The sequence below is a fragment of the Loxodonta africana genome, chromosome 1 (genome assembly GCF_030014295.1).
Source record: "Loxodonta africana isolate mLoxAfr1 chromosome 1, mLoxAfr1.hap2, whole genome shotgun sequence".
In the NCBI taxonomy this organism is placed as follows: domain Eukaryota; kingdom Metazoa; phylum Chordata; class Mammalia; order Proboscidea; family Elephantidae; genus Loxodonta; species Loxodonta africana.
In genome coordinates, this window is record NC_087342.1 from 158,890,338 (window position 1) to 158,906,402 (window position 16,065).

The window sequence follows — 16,065 nt, forward strand, 5'->3', positions numbered from 1 at the left end:
TGACATTTTTTAATGATATGGAGAAACAAATGACCAACTTCATATGGAAAGGGAAGAGGCCCCAGATAAATGAAGCATTACCAAAGAAGAAGAAGAAAGTGGAGACCTCACACTACCTGATTGTGTTGTTGTTGTTGTTAGGTGCTGTCAAGTTGGTTCTGACTCATAGTGACCCTGTGCACAACAGAATGAAACACTACTGCAGTCCTGAGCCATCCTTACAATCGTTGTTATGCTTGAGCTCATTGTTGCAGCCACTGTGTCAATCTACCTCGTTGAGGGTCTTTCTCTTTCCCACTGACCCTGTACTCTGCCAAGCATGGTGTCCTTCTCCAGGGACTCAATCCTCCTGAAAACATGTCCAAAGTATGTAAGACGCAGTCTCACCATCCTTGCTTCTAAGGAGCATTCTGGTTGTACTTCTTCTAAGACAGATTCTTTCATTCTTTTGCAGTCCATGGTATATTCAATATTCTTCGCCAGCACCACAATTCAAGGGCATCAACTCTTCTTTGGTCTTCCTTATTCATTGTCCAGCTGATTTTAGGACTTGTTATACCACCCTGGTAGTCAAAACAGCCTGGTACTGGTACAATAACAGATACATAGACCAATGGAATAGAATTGAGAATCCAGATGTAAATTCATCTACCTGTGAATGGCTGATATCTGACAAAGACCCAAAGTATGCTAAATGGGAAAAAGACAGTCTCTTTAACAAATCGTTCTGGCATAACTGGATATCCATCTGCAAAAAAAATGAAACAAGACCCACACCTCACACCATGCACAAAAACTAACTCAAAATGAACCAAAGACCTAAATATAAAATCTAAAACAATAAAGATCATGGAAGAAAAAATAGGGAAAATATTGGGAGCCCTAATACATGGCATAAACGGAATACAAAACATAACTAACAATGCACAAACAACAGAGGAGAAACTAGATAAGTGGAAGCTCCTAAAAATCAAACACTTATGCTCATCGAAAGACTTTACCAAAAGAGTAGAAAGACAACCTACAGACAAGGAAAAAAAATTTGGCTATGACATTGCAGTCAGGGTCTAATCTCTAAAGTCTACAAGATACTACAAAATTTCAACCATGAAAAGACAAATAACCCAATTAAAAAAGGATATGAATAAGCACTTCACCAAAGAAGACATTTAGGCAGCTAACAGATGCATGAGGAAATGTTCATGATTGCTGGCTATTAGAGAAATGCATATCAAAACTACAGTGAGATACCGCCTCATCCCAACAAGGTTAGCATTAATCCAAAAAACACAAAATAATAAATGTTGGAGAGGTTGTGGAGAGACTGGAACACTTATACACTGCTGATAGGAATGTAAAATGGTACATTCACTTTGGAAATCGATTTGGGACTTCCTCAAAAAGCTAGAAAGAGAACTACCACACAATCCAGCAATCCCACTCCTTGGAATATATCCTAGAGAATTAAAAGCCATCATATGAATAGATATATGCATACCCATGTTCATTGCAGCACTGTTCACAATAAAGATGGAAACAACCTAGGTGCCCATCAACTGACAAATGGATAAACAAATTATGGTATATTTACACAATGGAATACTATGCAACAATAAAGAACAATGATGAATCCTCAAAACATTTCATAACACGGATGAATCTCGAAGGCATTATTTTGAGTGAACTTAGTTGCAAAAGGACAAATATTGTATGAGACTACTGTTATAAGAACTCAAGAAGAGTTTTAAACACAGAAGAAAATATTCTTTGATGGTTACGAGGTTGGGGAATTCACTAACTAGATAGTAGACAAGAATTATCTTAAGTGAAGGGAAAGATAACACACAATACAGGAGAAGTCAGCACCACTGGACTAAACCAAAAGCTAAGAAGCTTCCTGAACACAACCAAACACTTCAAGGGACAGTGTAGCAGAGGCAGGGGTCTGGGGACCATGGTTTCAGGGGACATCTAGGTCAATTGATACAACAAAGTTTATTAAGAAAATCTTCTGCATCCTGCTTAGGAGAGTGGCATCTATGGTTTTAAAAGCTATCAAGTGACCATCTAAGATGCATCAATTGTTCCCAACCCACGTGGAGCAAATGAGAATGAAGAACACCAAACACACAAGGAAAATATGAGCCCGAAAGACAAAAGGTGCTGCATAAACCAGAGACTCCATCAGCCTGAGGACAGAAGAACTAGGTGGTGCCTGGCTATCTATCACCAATGACTTCCCTGACAGGGAACACAACAGAGAGTCCCCAGTGGAGCGGGAGAAAAGTGGGGTGCAGAACACATTCTAGTAAAAAGACCAGACTTAATGGTCTAACTGAGACTGGACAAAACCCAGAAGACATGGCCCCTGGACCCAGAACTAAAACCATTCCTGAAGCCAACTCTTCAGACAAAGAATAGGCTGGACTATAAGACATAAAATGATACTCCTGAAGAGTGTGTTTCTTAGTCCAGGTAGATACACGAGACTAAATGGGCAGCTCCTGTCCGGAGGTGAGATGAGAAGGCAGAAAGGGGTAGGAGCTGGTTGAATAAAAAAAAAAAAACAGGAAATCCAGAGTGGAAAGGAGGAATGTATGGTCACATTATAGGGATAGCAAGTAGGGTCACATAACAATGTGTGTATAAATTTTTGTGTGAGAAACTAACTTAAGCTGTAAACTTTCACCTAAAGCACAATTAAAAAAAAAGAAAAAAAAACTATCAGAGCTAGCTAGTTGTTTTAAACACTACCATGTTGGGTATGGATTGATGAAAGCGTTATCATGAAATTTAAATTTTGGTTATCGGCATCATTAAAACTTACTTTGTCAAAAATCCTGACTAAGCAACAGTTGTTTCCAATATTTGGAAGGAGTTGGCTCTTTAAGGAGAATTTATAGACTTTAATATTGGAGTCCCTGTGTAGTGCAAATGGTGGAGCACTTAGCTGCTGCTCACAGAAAGGGTGGTGGTTAAAACCCACCTAGAAGCACCTTAGAAGAAATACCTGGTAATCTGCTTCCAGAAGGTCACAGCCTTGAAAACCCTACGGAATACAGTTCTACTCTGCAGCACGTGAGGTTGCCCTGAGTCAGAACTGCCTCAACGGCAAGGTAATATTACCATTAGTGCCTAAAAACTAGTAGCTGGCACAAAGTTATCACAGAAAAATTATTATTAAAATGAGCTGAGAACCTAACTTGAGAATACATAAAAACTTCAATTTAACAGTGACCAATTTCAGTTTAGAGTCAAGAATCGAGTCTTTGATACAAACAGAACCTAAGGAGAATCTTGACACACTTAAAGCCTATTTTGATGCCAAATGTATTCCACTAAGTTATAGCTTTCAAAAGTTATTATGCAACAAACACGCAAAAAGAAAGAAAAATAAGTAATATAACATACCAAATGATCACATTAAAACAGAAATAGATTCACTGTCTCATAAATGTGGAAATAATCTTAGCCAGCATCTAGGATTATTTCCTTCATATTACAAATAAATTGGAGTTCAGAGAAGTCAAGTGATGCTCTCAAGTTTACATGGTTCATGGTTGGCAGAATCAGTACAGGTATCTTAATTCCTAGTTTTGTGCCCATTCACCTTCAGTATCATGTCAAATAAGAAAACCACAAGATGAGGCATGCTTTAAAAATGTATGCCATGGTCAAGGGGAAATATTAGCTATAAGCCAAAGCACAGATGATATTTCAAAAGAGTTTTTTTTTATTAGTTATATTTATGAATAGCCAAAACCAAACCCATTACTGTTGAGTTGATTCCAACTCATAGCAATCCTACAGGACAAAGTAGAACTGCCCCATAGAGTTTCCAAGGAGAAGCTGGTGGATTTGAACAGCCAACTTTTGGTAGGCAGCTGATCTCTCAACCACTGCACAGCCAGGGCTCCATATTCATAAATAGCTAGTGGCTAATTAAAATATTTCATATATTATATGTTAATCACCATTATTCTTTTTGCTTTTAAGCCTGTTGTTGTTATTAGGTGCCCTGGAGTCAATTCCAATTCAGTGACCCTGTAGAACTGCCCTGTAGGGTTTTCAAGGAGCACCTTGAACTGGATTTAAACTGTCGACCTTCTGGTTAGTAGTCAAGCCCTTAACCAGTACTCCACCAGGGCCAAAACTTCCATATGAATATAATTGTGATGGAAGATTAATGCCTAAGTGATTCTTTTTTTTTTTTAATTTGCTATTTCAATCAAAATAGTGAATTGATTTATCAATTTATCTTCCACACTTCGGTTATTAATTAGTATTAGGTCTTACATTTGTATTTTACACTCATTCAATGAGGAAATATTCAGTTAGTTACTCACTACAAGGACATCTTCTGTAGAAACTGAACAATAAAATGATAAGTTCAAAACATTAATCCAACTACCTTTCTTTTAGAGCTAGAAGAAATAGTATAGATTACTGAGTTTATTATCTTAATTTACAAATGAAGAAGTTATGACCCAGAGATTTGTTCATAACATATTATGGTGAGAATAGAAATAGAATCCTTAGACCATGCTCATTCTTTCCAAAGATGGCTCACTATATTTTAATGTACGTATTTGAAAATTTAGATCCCCAGGATTGGGCTCTCAAATTGCTAACTGCGTAACAGTAGACTGATCATGTTTTTGAATGGAACTAAATTTAATCTAACACAGCTGTTGTTAGGCATCTTTGAGTTGATTCTAACTCATAGTAACCCTGTGTACCACAGAAGGAAACACTGCTTGGTCCAGGCCATCCTTACAATCATTGTTATGCTCGAGCCTATTGTTGTAGCCACTAAGTCAGTCCATCTCATAATCTAACACTAGAGAATGTAATAAATAAAACAAGATCTTAGGCACATGCACTACAGCTTATCTCAGCACTTCATCTTAAGCTATATTTACTGAATTTATTAACATGTGTCACAAGCCAGGTGCCATCCAAGAAGACAGAAGAAACCTAATGATTGAAATAAAAAAGGAGTGATTATAAAAAAAATGTGAGAAGTAGAAATAAATCTTGTAAAGAGAAGCTTGATGTGTAAGAAATAGAAGAGTCATTTTTTAAAAAGGCATAAATATATTATGAAGGTGGGTGGTAGCAAGGAATCAAAGGGAAACTCAAGTAGCATAATTTACTAGAAACAAAAACACAAAGAAAGATTTAACCACAGAGAGAGTGAGAATCTTCTTCCACATATATAATTAGCCTCAAGGCTCTGATGGGAAAGAGAAATGAAGATTAAAAAGATATCTTTAATAAAAGATAAGGAAAGTCACTTTTCATTCAAGCACCAGATGGCAAAAGCAGTAAGCATAGGGCTTTTTATAAACCTAGGATTCCCAGAACCACAGATAAGACAAGATGAGGGGAAAAAAAGGTCTTCTACAAACAACTCAGGTTAGAAATACACACACACACACACACACACACACACACTATATGAAGAAGAACGGGGCATCAGGATTGGAGGAAGACTCATTAACAACCTGCGTTATGCAGATGACACAACCTTGTTTGCTGAAAGTGAAGAGGACTCGAAGAGCTTTCTAATGAAGATCAAAGACCACAGCCTTCAGTATGGATTACACCTCATCATAAAGAAAACCAAAATCCTCACAACTGGACCAATAAGCAACATCATGATAAACGGAGAAAAAATTGAAGTTGTCAAGGATTTCTTTTAACTTGGATCCACAATCAACAGCCATGGAAGTAGCAGTCAAGAAATCAAAAGACACATTGCATTGGGCAAATCTGCTGCAAAGGACCTCTTCAAAGTGTTGAAGAGCGAAGATGTCACCCTGAAGACTGAGGTACGCCTGACCCAAGCCATGGTATTTTCAATCTCATCATATGCATGTGAAAGCTGGACAATGAATAAGGAAAACCAAAAAAGAATTGATGCCTTTGCATTGGGATGTTCGTGAAGAATATTGAATATACCATGGGCTGCCAAAAGAACGAACGGATCTGTCTTAGAAGAAGTGCAAGCAGAACGCTCCTTAGAAGCAAGGATGGCGAGACTGCATCTTATATATTTTGGACATGTTGTCAGGAGGGATGAGTCCCTGGAGAAGGACATCATGCTTGGCAGAGTACAGGGTCAGTGGAAAAGAGGAAGACCCTCAATGAGGTGGATTGACACAGGGACTACAACAATGAGCTCAAGCATAACAATGATTGTAAGGATGGCGCAGGACCGGTCAGTGTTTTGTTCTGTTGTGCATAGGGTTGCTATGAGTTGGAACTGACTCGATGGCACCTAACAACAACAACAACACACACACACTTTTCTAACAATTGAAGGTGGTTGCCTAGTATGATCTCTTGCTACTAGAGTTCTTAACAAGTTCACCTTCTTCCTCCTAATCTAGTCCCCTTCCTCATTCCATTTCAGTCCACCACCTCATGGACTAGTCACAGTTTTAAGGATTTGTCCATGTTCCAGTAGGCCAGTTCAATGCTACCAAGTGTCACAACATTAAAAGGAGTAAAACAGTCAGCTTCACTAAGGAGCCAGAATGAAGGAACAATATCAGCACTGACGTCTCTCTGTCACTCACTTCTTTCTAACTTTGAAAAAAAAGATTAATAACTAAATTCAAAAATTACTGAATTTGGAAAAGAATTTAAATTATGTTTTCAGATGTAAAAATAGTGGGTTATTTTTATACTGTTTAATTTAATTATTATCCTAGAATTAGTAATTGTGTATTTCTGCCAGATGTTCATTTGTATTATGACAAATACAAATAATTGAAGTGCTTACAGATTTTCATTACATGCAGGCGACAAGGATAAACAACCCAGAAACATCTACATTCTGGAGCGATGAATTGCTCTAGAATATATAAAGCAAACCTTTGGCTCAGGATGGCCTGTGGTACCCAGTCTCATCAGAAGAAATGGTATGTATCATCTCTTATTTGTTATCACTTGAAATGCAAAGTACACCTGCATCTTAGTTTTCTTAAAACAACCCTGAAGAGTAAATTTGAATCACTCATTTTCGAATGAAATTGTGGAGAGTGCGTATGGATTCACAAATCAACAGCCAAGAGGAGACGAAGAGTAGTCTCCTGCACTGCTTACGTACAAAAAAAAAAAAAACAAAATCCCATTCAATGGCTCACATTATTCAGAAACATGCTTGGGTTTCTCCATTCATTTTTGATCTAGTAACCTTGAGATTCTGCACCACTTAAGTTTTATTACCTGGAAATTACATCTAATTTATCTCCACAAATACGCTGGAATCGAATAAACCTAATGCAAATCAGTAATGAGGTGGCTTTAAGACTGCCTTTTAATTAGACCTGTGGTAATTTGTCTAACAAATATATCACTGTGCAATCAAATTAATGTATACAATAAATTCCAATGTGGCTTCTCTGCCAATGGAAGACTGTAAGGCGCTCTGCATACTGAGTAGTATCAAAGTGCTATCTGGTTGGCAGCTTTTCTACACTGAATGTTTTGTCATCATCAGGGAGTTAGTAACTAACATGAGTTACACGCATTTTCTCCTTTTACCTGAGTAACACAAAGTCACAGCATGGCCAAGGATTTCCCAGATGGCTTTTGAGTTATGCCTTCCACTTGTAACATCTTGCCCAGCCCACAATTCTTTCTGTTATTAAAATTTTTTATGAGCTTATTTACAAGCTGTCTCAAAAGGTTTCTTTGTCAGCCACATCAGTCCACTTGACAGAGATGTTGATAGAAGTCGGAAGAAGAAGAAAATTGATCAATGGTTCTTTCATGCCTAAGAGACTGCAATATAGAGAGAAAAGAATACAGTAGGTGAATCCTTTCTAAGAACATGAAGTTTCATAAACCTGCAAAGAGCAGGGTTATATGGAGAATGAGCGAGTCTGTCTTCAGCTCTCAAATGCATTTGCAGTTTGCTTTCCCATTCCTCAGAAGGCTCTTTAGTAAAATGGAGTTGATCCTCAAATCTTTCACTATAAAGTAATCTCAGTTCTAGTCTTCAAATACTCTTTACCCCATAATGTTTAAGACATCGCACTCTGTCAATTACCACCAAATCACTGGGAATGTTGGTTCTACTGGTCACTTGGTTCAACAGATAATCCTGGGCTGCATTCTCTTGAATTATTCAGACAGAAATGCTACTGCTCTATACGCAATTTCAGTATTTATTAGAAGATTTTATCTAACTTTAACATAGAATATAGCTTTTATACTCAATCTAGAATATTGTTTATTTTAAGTATGGTGTTACTATTGTTACCTGTATTTAAAACTATCACTTATTATGCACATACCTGACAGGCACTATGCTGAATCTTTTATTTAGGATAGCTTACTTGATTACTAGAAAAAAAAAAGAAAAAACCTGTGGTGAATATTTAAGCCCCACTCTTCTGATGTAGAAACTGAGTTTCAGAGAAATTAGGTTGTCTAAAGGTATTTGGATAATTACCTGTCAGAGCAGAATCCAGCTCTATCTTACCCCCAAGAAAATACTTTATTCATTAAGCAATGCTGGTTCTCTCTACAAGAGACGTGTCTTATATTAGTATATAACCACAAAAAAAAAAAAAAAAAAAAAAACCCAACCCATTGCCATCAAGTCAATTCTAACTCATAGCAACCCTATAGGACAGAGTAGAACTGCCCCATAGCATTTCCAAGGAGTGGTTGGTGGATTCAAACTGCTGACCTTTTGGTTGACAGCCTGAGTTCTTAACCACTGTGCCAGCAGGACTCCATATTAGGATATAAGGCCTATGTTTTTCAACTTTATATAAGATTAGTAAGAACTTTATATACTTTATATAAGATCAGTAAGAACTTTCTGAGCTTCCAAAGTGCCAGACAAGAACTAAAGAATGGCAATGAAATGGAGAGGAAAACAAGCCTGATTCCGATTCTCTTACACTGTTTCCAAAAAACCTCAGCTGTCAATCCTATTCTGACTCACAGCGACCCCACAGGACAGAGAAGAACTACCCCATAGATTTTCCCAAGGTGTGATCTTTATAGAAGTAGACACATCTTTCTCCAGTGGAGTGGCCGGTAGGTTTGAACTGCTGGCCTTTTGGTTAGCAACCAAGCTCTTTAACCACTGCACCACCAGGGTTTAGAAACTCACAATGACACATAAGAAATAGAAATTGCCAATTGTTACAACAGTTATGCAGAAAAAAGTACAGTTTCAGAAAGAGATATTTGCAACATCCCTGAGACAGGAGAGTACAAGGCATTTTCAATTAGCCAGAAAAAAAGGCTAGTGACCAAGGCTAGTCTGGGGCAAGCCTTTTACTCTGGAGGCTGAGTGAAAACATTTGTGTGATCAGATATAGATACTGAGTCCTGCTATGAACCATGAACTCCCTTAGATTGTGAACATATGTAATCTCAATTAACTCTCACAATGTGTTTAGAAGAATAAATTACTAGCCTCATTTTAGTCCTGTGAAAATGGAAATAATATGTCTATCCAGGCATGGAAACACGAAGTGGGGCTGAGAGTAGAATTTGAGTCTGCGTCACCCGGGGAAAAAAAAAAACCAAACCCATTGCCTTTCAGGTGATTCTGACTCATAGTGGCCCTAGAGGACAGAGTAGAACTGCCCCATGGGGTTTCCAGGGAGTGGCTGGTGGATTGGTACTGCCTACCTTTTGGTTTCCCCCATGTGTCTGTTGTTTTTTTTTCCCCTGTTGGGGCTTGTGTATTGCTGTGATGCTGGAAGCTATGCTGCCGATATTCAGATGCTAGCAGGGTCACCCATGGCAGACAGGTTTCAGCTGAGCTTCCAGGCTAAGACTAGGAAAAAGGACCTGGCAGTCTACTTCTGAAAAGAATTAGCCAGTGAAAATCTTATGAATAGCAGAGGAAAATTGTCTGATATAATGCCGGAAGATGAGTCCCCTACGTTGGCAGGCACTCAGAATATGACTGAGGAAGAGCTGCCTCCTCAAAGTAGAGTCGGCCTTAATGATGTTGATGAAGTCAAGCTTTCGGAACCTTTATTTGCTGACATGGCATGACTCAAAATAAGAAGAAACAGCAGCAAACATCCATTAGTAATCAGAACCTAGAATGTATGAATTATGAATCTAGAAAAATTGGAAATTGTCAAAAATGAAATGGAACACATAAGCATCATATCCTAGGCATTAGTGAGTTGGAATGGACTGATATTAGCCATTTTGAATCTGACCATAATATGTTCTACTATGCTGGGAATAACAACTTGAAGAGGAATGGCATTCCATTCACCGTCAAAAGGAACTTTTCAAGATGTATCCTGAAGTACAATGCTATCAGTGATAGGCTAATATCCATACACCTACAAGGATGACCAGTTAATACGACTATTATTCAAATTTACACACCAACCACTAAGGCCAAGGATGAAGAAATATGAAGATTTTTACCAGCTTCTGCAGTCTGAAATTGATCAAACATGCAATCAGGATGCATTGATAATTACTTGTGATTGGAATGCAAAAGTTGGGAACAAAGAAGAAGTATGGGTAGTTGGAAAATACGGCCTTGGTGATAGAAACAATGCTGGAGATTGCCTGACGGAATTAGGCAAGGCCAACGACTTCTTCATTACAAATACCTTTTTTCACCAGCATAAATGTTGACTATACACATGGACCTCACCAGATGAAATAAAGAGGAATCAAATTGACTACATCTATGGAAAGAGATGATGGAAAAGCTCAATATCATCAGTCAGAACAAGGCCAGTGGCTGACTGTGGAATTGACCATCAGTTGCTCATATGCAAGTTCAGTTTGAAACTGAAGAAAATTAGAACAAGTCCATGAGAGCCAAAGCATGACCTTGAGTGTACCCCATCTGAATTAAGAGACCATTGCAAGAATAGATTTGCTGCATTGAACACTAATGGCCTAAGACCAGATGAGTTGTGGAGTGACATCAAGGACATCATACACAAAGAAAGCAAGAGGTCATTAAAAAGACAGGAAAGAAAGAAAAGGCCAAAATGGATGTGAGAAGAGACTCTAAAACTTGCTTTTGAATGCTGAGCAGCTAAAGCGAAAGGAAGAAATTGTGACGTAAAAGAACTGAACAGAAGATTTCAAAGCGCAGCTTGAGAAGACAAAGTATTATAATGACATGTGCAAAGAGCTGGGGATAGAAAACCAAAGGAGAAGAATACACTTGGCATTTCTCAAGGTGAAAGAACTGAAGAAAAAATTGAAGCCTCAAGTTGCAATACTGAAGGATTCTATGGGAAAATATTAAACTTTGCAGGAAGCAACAAAAGAAGGTGGAAGGAATACACTGAGTCATTATACCAAAAAGAATTGGTCGATGTTCATCCATTTCAAGATGGTACCAACTGATGGTACTGAAGAAAGAAATCCAAGCTGCACTGAAGGCATTGGTGAAAAACAAGGCTCCAGGAATTGCCAGAACACCAACTGAGCTATTTCAACAAATGGATGCAGTACTGGAAGTGCTCACTCATCTATGCCAAGAAATTTGGAAGATAGCTACCCGGCCAGTCTATGGGAAGAGTTCCATATTTATGTCTATTCCCAACAAAGATGATCTAACTGAATGCAGAAATTATTGAACAATATCATTAATATCACACACAAGTAAAATTTTGCTGAAGATCATTCAAAAGGGGCTGCAGCAGTATATCCACAGGAAAATTCTAGAAATTCAGGCTGGATTCAGAAGAGGACGTGGAACCAGGGATATTATTGCTGATGTCAGATGGGTCCTGGCTGAAAGCAGAGAATACCAGAAAGATGTTTACCTGTATTATATTGACTATGCAAAGGCGTTTGACTATGTGGATCATAAGAAATTATGGATAACATTGTGAAGAATGGGAATTCCAGAACACTTAATTGTGCTCATGAGGAGCCTGTACATAGATCAAGAGGCAATTGTTCGGACAGAACAAGGGGATACTGTGTGGTTTCAAGTCAGGAAAGGTGTGCATTGGGGTTGTATCCTTTCACCATACCTATTCAATCTGTATGCTGAGAAAATAATCCAAGAAGCTGGACTATATGAAGAACAAGGCACCAGGATTGGAGGAAGATGCATTAACAACCTGTATTATGCAGATGACAGAACCTTACTTGCTAAAAGTGAAGAGGACTTGAAGCACTTACCAATGAAGGCCAAAGACCACAGACTTCAGTTTGGATTACACCTCAATATAAAAAAAACAAAAGTCCTCACAACTGGACCAACAAGCAACATAATGATAAACTGAGAAAAGATTGAAGTTATCAAGGATTTCATTTAACTTGGATCCACAATCAACACCCATGGCAGCAACAGTCAGGAAATTAAAAGACACATTGCATTGGGCAAAACTGTTGCAAAGGACCTCTTTAAAGATGTCACCTTGAAGACTAAGGTTAGCCTGACTCAAGCCATGGTGTTTTCAATCACCTCATATCTGTGCAAAAGCTGGACAGTGAATAAGGAAGACCAAAGAAGAATTGACACCTTTGAACTGTGGTGTTGGCAAAGAATATTGAATACACCAGGGACGCCAAAAGAACAAACAGGTCTGTCTTGGAGGAAGTACAACCAGGGTGCTCCTTAGAAGCAAGGATGGTGAGACTGTGTCTTACATACTTTGGACATGTTGTCAGGAGAGATCAGTCCCTGGAGAATGGCATCATGCTTGATAAAGTACAGGGTCAGCGGAAAAGAGGAAAACCCTCAACAAGATGGATTGACACAGTGGCTGCCACAATGGGCTCAAGCATAAGAAGGATTGTGAGCATGGTGCAGGACCGGGCAGTGTTTCGTTTTTTGGTATATAGGGTCACTATGAGTCAGAGCCGACTCAACAGCACCTAACAATAACAACAATATTTTGGTTACCAGCCAATCTCAACCACTGATAGCTGGCCCACTTTTCACCACACTATTAGGCAGGCTGCTTCAGAAAAACATACATAGGTGAGGTCAGATAAAATTTTCAGAGCTGATTAAGAACTGCTTTGAAACTGGTTTCCATCAAAAAATCTCTTGGAATAATGGAAAACAAAGGATGAATGCAAAGGTGCAAATCATTTTTTAAAATGATCACTGACATGAAATAATGCTTAAATGAGAATTCCAACAAAAGTATCAATCTTTACCTTTTCTCTTTTTAGCAGAAACTCCATTTCAATGCACAGCTTTGACAGGATTCACTCTAATTACTTCAGTTCCTGGGAATGCTGACAGTTTCATTGTGGTTTCCCCACATTACTGCAGACCAGAAACATAAACAAATACAAAGTAATCGTGTCAGTAAGGATGAACATAACATAGCTGCAAATGTTTCCAAGTGAAGTCCTGAAGTAAGTTAGTTTCCCCTTGCAACATAAAGAAGTTTGAATTAAGAAATGTGGCTCATGTTTAAGGATAGCTCCAATATCTCAAAACTAAAATAAAAGTGTTTATATAGCTAAACTCATATGAAAATTCTTTGTCAGAAATTCTGTGCTTGTTGTACAAAATGTCATCTAAAGCGCACAGCCCAAGAGTGTTGGGACCCTTGACTCAACTGCTCCAAACTGTTATAGTTCGAGTCCCTCTGGAAACTCTAATTGACCTTCTAGTCTCTAGATTATTGCTTTTGCCAAAATGTCCTTCTTTCCTATAGTTTTATGGAAAGTCTTACAGCCATTGCTGGAAGCCTTCGACCCTTTGCAGTCAACCTACACGCTACTCACTGAACCCTGGCAACCACGAATCTGCTCTCTGTCATTGTAGAAGAGTTTTGTGTGTTTTAGAATTTCATATAAATGGAATTATTCACTATGTACTCTTTTCTGTCTGGATTTTTTCACTTAGCCTAATTTTTTGAGATGCATCCAAATTGTTGTTTGCATCGGTAGTGAGGTTTTTTTTTTTTTTCCCCTTTCTTTTTAACAAAACTCCAGACCTTATTTGGATTTCACCAGTTTCCCTATTAATATAAATTGTTCTCTATAGCAAGTTTAGAGGCAGGATAAGCAAACCGCACTAGTTTAGAGGTGCAGTCCTGCTGCTAGATGAAAGCTGGCACTAGGGAAATAAGAGGACAAGCAGTTAAGAAACCATCACCCTAGTCCAGGATAGTGATGATGGTGGCTTAGGCTAGAATATTGACTGGCAGTGGTGAGAAGAGGTTGAATTTAGGATATATTTTGAAGGTGTTTCCTATAGGTCTTGTTGGTAGACTGGAAGTGGGTTGTGAGCCAAAGACACCAAGAAGAAACCAAGCCTTATGTACTGAGGTGTTGAATCCTTTGGGGAATTGAATTTCTGATAGTAACTGAGGTAAACAGTGACTCCAGGCATGGTGGAATTATTTCTGAGGGTCTTTTAAAGGCAGGTGGTAATTACAGCCTCTTCTTTGAGGGACTGAATGCTTAAGCAATGTTGTAGCAGTGGCAGAGTAGGGCATGGACCTGAATTATTATCTAGAGTACATGAGGTTCTAGGACCTCTATCAGACTGTGCTCCAGACTGCACTGAGGGAAGGGAATAATAGTAAGGGGGCTGAAGGATCTCCTTGGACCATTTATAAATTCAAATAATGTATTCCACTTTTTCATAGAATTGATTTGATTGTCCACCAAACTAAAATGTTTGGTTGCAAACTAATTTTTAATGCTGTAACAAAGAAAGAATTTTAGATGCCCTCATCAAAAACGTACAGTTGCCCCCCACCGTAGCACATAATAAGCCGTGCTTTAGAAAAAACTCACTGTTCCCTCAGTTTCTACAACCTGACAAGTAACTGTCCTGTCTGAGATTTTTGTTATCCTAGTAAAAATACAAAGGGCATCAGAATAACAAATCTTTATTTTCTGTGGCATGATACCTATCCTGTGAGAAATGTGTTGTTTGAGTGCCGAGAACTCTTTTCCTTGGGTAAATTCCAACCGTTATCAGTATGTTTTCAGTGGTAGTGTGCATAACATAAATCTTTTCCTCAGTGGTAGTGTATCTAACCTATGGCATTGGCCTGACCAATCATGGTGTCCATCTCTCTGTCCAAAGCGATTGGTCCAAATGTTGGCATATGTCACAAATAGTACTATTCAGAGTTCATGAAAGAGATTCTATTTATCAAGGTAAGAGGAAAGAAAGGCTCTTTCTTTTCATTTAAAATTATAAGCTGTAAGTTTTACTTAAGCCAGACATTGCCAGTGGTCATCATTTCCACCACATGGAGATAGTCTGAGAATAAGAGAGATATGGAGAAATTGGCTGCAAATGAAGAGAGATACAGCTCAGATCACATCTTTGAATATCTGAATCTATCTTGAGTCAATTTTACCATTGTACTTCTCAGTTGTCATACTAGTTATCCAGTGCTCTATATTAATAGTGTAATATATGATGTTTAACAGGTCATAGACTTTTTTTTTTGCAATACTGAAGGATTCTACAGGGAAAATACTGAGTGACACAGGAAGCATCAAAAGAAGATGGAAGGAATACAGAGTCACTATACCAAAAAGAATTCAACTTTCAACCATTTCAGGAGGTAACATATGAAAAGCAACTGATGGTACTAAAGGAAGACATCCAAGCTGCACTGAAGGCATTGACGAAAATCAAGGCTCTGGGAATTGAAAGAATATCAACTGAGATGTTTCAAGAAACGGATGCAGCACTAGAAGTGCTCCCTTGTCTGTGGATGTCTATTTGGAAGACAGCTACCTGGCCAACTGACTGAAAGAGATCCATATTTATGCCTAGTCCCAAGAAAGATGATCCAACCAAATGCAGAAATTATAGAACAATATCATTAATATCACATATAAGCAAAATTTTGCGAAAGATCATATAAAAGTGGCTGCAACAGTACATCAACAGGGAACTGCCAGAAATTCAAGCTGGATTTAGAAGAGGACATGAAACCAGGGTTATCGTTGCTGATGTCAGATGGGTCCTGGATGAAAGCAGAGAATACCAGAAAGATGTTTACCTGTGTTTTATTGACTATGCTAAGGCATTTGACTGTGTGGGTCATAACAAATTATGGATACCATTTGGGAGAATGGAAATTCCGGAACACT